Below are 5121 nucleotides of genomic sequence, written 5' to 3'. Positions count from 1 at the left end.
ATAACAAACACTTGGTTGCTTCCTCTGAGCCCTCTGAGTATCCTTACATCTCTGTATTTTAAAGTGGTTTTGTTTTGTTTTTTATTGCTGTCAAACTCTCTCTCTCTCTCTCTCTCTCTCTCTCTCTCTCTCTATCTATCTATCTATATGTGTGTGTGTGTGTGTGTGTGTGTGTGTGTGTGTGTGTGTGTGTGTGTGTATTTTTTTTCTTCCCCCAGAGCTGAGGACTGAACCCAGGTCCTTGAGCTTGCTAGGCAAGGACTCTACCACTGAGCTAAAACCCCAACCCCTATCTCTGTGTTTTAAAAAGTAGACTCTGGAGCAATACCGGGCAGGTCTCCAAGGCGGGTCCTTCGCTTTATTTTATTCTTTTTGTTTTTAATTGTTAAAGATTTGTTTGTTTGTTTGTTTGTTTGTTTGTTTTATGTCTATTCGAGTACCCTGTAGGTGTCTTCAGACACCCCAGAAGAGGGCATGATTGACAATTACAGATGGTTGCAAGCCGCCATGTGTTGGCTGGGTATTGAACTCAGGACCGCTGTAAGAGCAATCAGTGCTCTTAACGACGGTGCCATCTCTCCATCCACCTACTTTATTTTATTCTCTATGCTCTCTTGTGCGAGTCAAGGTCAAGCAGGCAAGAAACACCCAAACAGATTGGTCCATCACCACTTTCTGAATTCTTTTTGTTGTTGATGTCAGGGATGTAAAGCAAGTTTACCCATGAAGAATTGTAAGGGAGTCCTTCTGATTTAGAGAATAGCAGCCTTGAAATGAAATGAGAATCACAACAAGCATTTGTCTTATTGTTTTTGTTTTTTTCTTCCTTTTTCTTCGGAGCTGAGGACCGAACCCGGGGCCTTGTGCTTCCTAGGCAAGCGGTCTACCACTGAGCTAAATCCCCAACCCCTACATTTGTCTTAAAGTCTGAAAAACACAAAACAAAACAAAACAAAACAAAACAACAACAACAACAACAACAACAACCAAGAACAAACCATGAGACCGCAGAAATCCTCAGGCGGAGGAGTAAGGAGCTAGTTTTTATTGGTTAGGGTATTATTTGGTCGGGTGGGGGTAGGGGTGGGGGTGGGGGTGGGGGTGGGGGTGTTGTCCTTCCTACACCTCTCTTGCATGAATGAGCTGAACATTACTTAAGCTTGTGTCCAAAACTGTCCATTTTTTAGATTGATCCCAGGAGGGAGGGAGCGAGCCGGGGATACAGCACACCCTCTCTGGCCTCAGAGGTCCAGGCTCCCGCTGGCAGGGCCCGAAGGGACTCCTGGGGGGAAAAAAAAATAAAGTCTCCGAGGCACCACCTAGCCGGTTTTATTCTTGAAGAAAAGCAAACATACATAATGGAATAAGGGAAAGAAAAAACCCTGTTTTCTATATACACAAGCAGTCGTAATTTGTTATAGTGTCCCCTTTGCGTAGTTTGGATTCGATGACTTTATTTTATCAAGCAAGTTTTAAACAGCGGTAACTCCAAAGAGGAGTCAACAGCCCCTTTAAGTGCAGTCAGTCATTGACCCTTTGGTCTGTCTGTCTGTCTGTCTGTCTGTTTCAAAACGAGGGAGGGCCTGCCTGCCTGCCTGCCTGCCTGCCTGCCTGCCTGCCTGCCTGCCTGCCTGCGTGCCTGCATCAGATCTAAATACAGTTCTCAGAGGGGAAGACAGAGACAAGTCAGAAGTCACTAGCACTCAATGGACGACCACCAACCTAAGGGCAGGCCTAGGGTAGAATTTGATGGACGGACGGACGGACAGACGGACGGACGGACGGATGGACAGATGGACAGAAAGGATCTAGGAGGAGCTTTGGGAAAGATGAAAAGCCTCCATTTCCCCCCAAAAGAACGAGCCCCAACAGCTGGGCTCTTCGAGATGAGTTATAAGGGGAACCACACATACAGTTTTGTATCACACATACAGTTTGTCATCATCCGTCAATACCAGGTAGACTTTTCAACGTATGTAGGTAGCTGTTGACAGGTCAGTCCTTTACTAAGCCTCATGTAAGCTCTGCAGGGTAAGCCTCAGGAATTCATCTGTGCGTCCCGCAGGGTATGCTTTCTTGCTTTGTTAAAGGCTAGACTTTGGTTGCTGTCTGTCTGTCTGTCTGTCTGTCTGTCTGTCTGTCTGTCTGTCTGTCTGAATGAATGAATGAATGAGCGAGGGAATGAACGAATGAGGAGGGGATGCACATGCCTATGGTTTTAAGATGCTTAATTTCTTTACAAGGTTTATTTATTTAAACATTAAACATTGGGGTTGGGGATTTAGCTCAGTGGTAGAGCGCTTGCCTAGGAAGCACAAGGCCCTGGGTTCGGTCCCCAGCTCCGAAAATAAAATAAAATAAAATAAAATAAAATAAAATAAACATTAAACATTAATCGGAAATAATGGAGTCAGCAGTTAAGAGTTCTGACTGTGTTCTTCCAGAGGTCCTGAGTTCTATTCCCATGGTGGCTCACAACCCTCTGTTATGGGATCGATCTGCTGTGTGTCCGAAGACAGCTGCAGTGTGCTGTTTGTAGGGTAAAGAAAAAAATACTAAAGAAGAAAAAAAAAAAGAGAGAGAAAAAGTTAGAAGCACCAAGTCAAGTCATGTAAATATTGCCCACATTCGGATTTAGACATGCCTGAGCTGTCAGGGCGAGGCTGGCTGAGAGCGAATCAGTGAACGATCGGACTCTTCCTCTCTCTGTGAGGGTGTGTCATGAACTCTATTACCATTTCCAAAGAGTTAGGTATGCTGGAGCGAAGTGGACCGGAAAGCCAAGGGAGGAGAGGTATGCCTACACGAGTCCACCCAACCCCCCCGCCCCCCCCCCCGAGGGAGACATCCTCGAGTGGTGGGGGGAGGGGCGAAGGTGTGGAGGGATAATTTCCAACAAATAAATCCCAACAAATAAATTACTAGAGACTTGATTCATTGATTTACTTTAAATTTATTGAGTGTATCGGGAAAGAGGGAAAATGGGTCAAGGAGGGAGGGAGGGAGGGAGGGAGGGAGGGAGGGAGGGAGGGAGGGAGGGAGGGAGAGAGGGATATCTTTTCCTCCAAATCTGCTGGTATGTAGTCTCAGTGCGTCAGAAAAAAGACTGCTTCTGGCCTCCTTTCTGATTACCCCAAGGCAGTCTGGTCACCGTGCTGTAATAGAAAGGGAAACCACAGTCAAGTCATGGGAGCGAGCGAGCAAGCAAGCAAAAATCATAAACAAAAGCAAAAACACGTCTGTTAAGTTGAGCAGAGCAGAGCAGAGCAGAGCAGAGTAGGGCAAAGCAATACAAGGTCACATTCCACAAAGGCTGATATAGTCTGCCATCTTGGTCTACAGAGTGAAAAGTAGAAGGAGAAAATGAATATCGCTTTGTGTGTCACAAAGTTTTTAAGTTGTAAGGAACATTGCAGGGCTAAACCTTCAAATCCTCAAACCACCCAACCCAAGCTTTCCTCCTCCTCCTCCTCCTCCTCCTCCTCCTCCTCCTCCTCCTCCTCCTCCTCCTCCTCACCCCCCATTGCCCCCCCCGTGTGTGTGTGTGTGTGTGTGTGTGTGTGTGTGTGTGTGTGTGTGTGTGTGTGTGTGTGTTTGCGCACGAGCTCGAGCTCGGGCACGCATTTCTTTCACTGCACAACCATCATTGGAGGACGTTTAAATAAACACGAATGAATCAGACAGGCAGACAGACAGGGGCCCATAATGGATCCCTACAACTCGGTGGTGGTGGTGGTGGTGGTGGTGGTGGTGGTGGTGGTGGTGGTGGTGGTGGTGGTGGTGGTACACACCGATTTGTTGACCTCTTTCTTTTAAAGAAAGGACAAGAAACAAAGAGAAATAAAAATGAAGGAATATAGACCTAGCCAAATATTATTTTATTCCCTCCTTCATGGAGCGACAAGAAGATTTATTCATCAACCTTCGTCTAGAATAAGAAAGTAATTGCAAATGAAATCGAGCCATCTTACTGTAATAAGATGTTATCGAGAGAAAGGGGAATTGGATACTGGATCCATTGCTGCCCCCCCCCCCACACACACAAATTGGAAAGAAAAGCAACTCCCCAGATCGCTCAACTAACGAGGCTTATTTAAAACTGGAAAAAGAGGGCTGGAGAGATGTCTCAGCGGTTAAGAGCCCTGGCCGCTCCTCCAGAGGTCCTGAGTTTTCAATCCCCAGCAAGCACATGGTGGCTCCCAACCATCGGTAATGGGATGAGGCCTTCTTCTGGTGTGTCTGAAGATAGTTACAGTGTACTCATAGACACAAAATAAATAATTCTGGAAAAGAAGAGGAAATAACTTTAAAAAAAAAGAAAGGAGGCTGACTGGTCGACCTTCCTTCCCTCCCTCCCTTCCTTCCTTCCCTCCTCCCTCCCTCCCTCCCTCCCTCAGGTTCGTACCTAGGAACTCATGCACACACAACCACACCCCCCCCACACATATATTTAATATTCAATATTTATAAAAAATACGACTGGAGAGATGGTGAGAACAATGGAAAGCAGAGAACTATTCAGCTGACCAATTGATACCTTCAGTTTGCTTATAATGGAAGGGACAACTGGCCGACCCTCCCCTGTCACACACACACACAGAGAGAGAGAGAGAGAGAGAGAGAGAGAGAGAGAGAGAGAGAGAGAGAGAGAGAGAGAGAGAATTGAATGTAAACCAAAGGGGGGGGGCGGAAACATAGTACTGGGGTTGGGGATTTAGCTCAGTCGGTCAGTGGTAGAGTGCTTGCCTAGCTAGCAAGCGCAAGGCCCTGGGTTCGGTCCCCCAGCTCCGAAAAAAAAGAGAAAGAAACAAAGACAAAAAAATCATAGTACTGCAAGTACCAGTCACTGCTTTGTATGTAAGGCATAGGACAACTAGTCGACCTCGTTTTCCAACTGGTCGATATATAATATATTATAGATATATCATTAATAAATTGAAAAAAAAAAGCCAGAAGTCAATACCAGGTGGATCAAGTAAAGTACGCGTCGCCATATGTTAGGGACATCTGGTCGACCTAGGACAATTGGAGAGGGATCATCAAAGGCAAAGTGCCGTCGGGACTACTGGTCGACCTCCGAGAATCTCAGAAGAAAGAAAGATATACATGGATACAGAGAGA

At 46.0% G+C, this 5121-nt stretch overlaps 1 long non-coding RNA gene across 1 annotated transcript in view; it reads right to left on the bottom strand.

Moving 5' to 3' along the window:
* Positions 1 to 3071: 3071 nt before the first annotated feature.
* LOC147997321 (uncharacterized) overlaps positions 3072 to 5121 on the bottom strand; it is an 18297-nt gene continuing 16247 nt past the window's right edge. The window contains exons 2-3 of the long non-coding RNA XR_015647980.1: positions 4064 to 4283; positions 3072 to 3155 (exon numbers count right to left, since the gene is read on the bottom strand). This is a non-coding gene — a long non-coding RNA (uncharacterized LOC147997321). The remainder of the gene's footprint in view (positions 3156 to 4063; positions 4284 to 5121) is intronic.

The sequence above is a fragment of the Rattus norvegicus genome, unplaced genomic scaffold (genome assembly GCF_021556685.1).
Source record: "Rattus norvegicus strain SHRSP/BbbUtx unplaced genomic scaffold, alternate assembly SHRSP_T2T unassigned-0000188, whole genome shotgun sequence".
NCBI lineage: Eukaryota > Metazoa > Chordata > Mammalia > Rodentia > Muridae > Rattus > Rattus norvegicus.
This window is presented reverse-complemented; position numbering and strand designations above follow the sequence as displayed.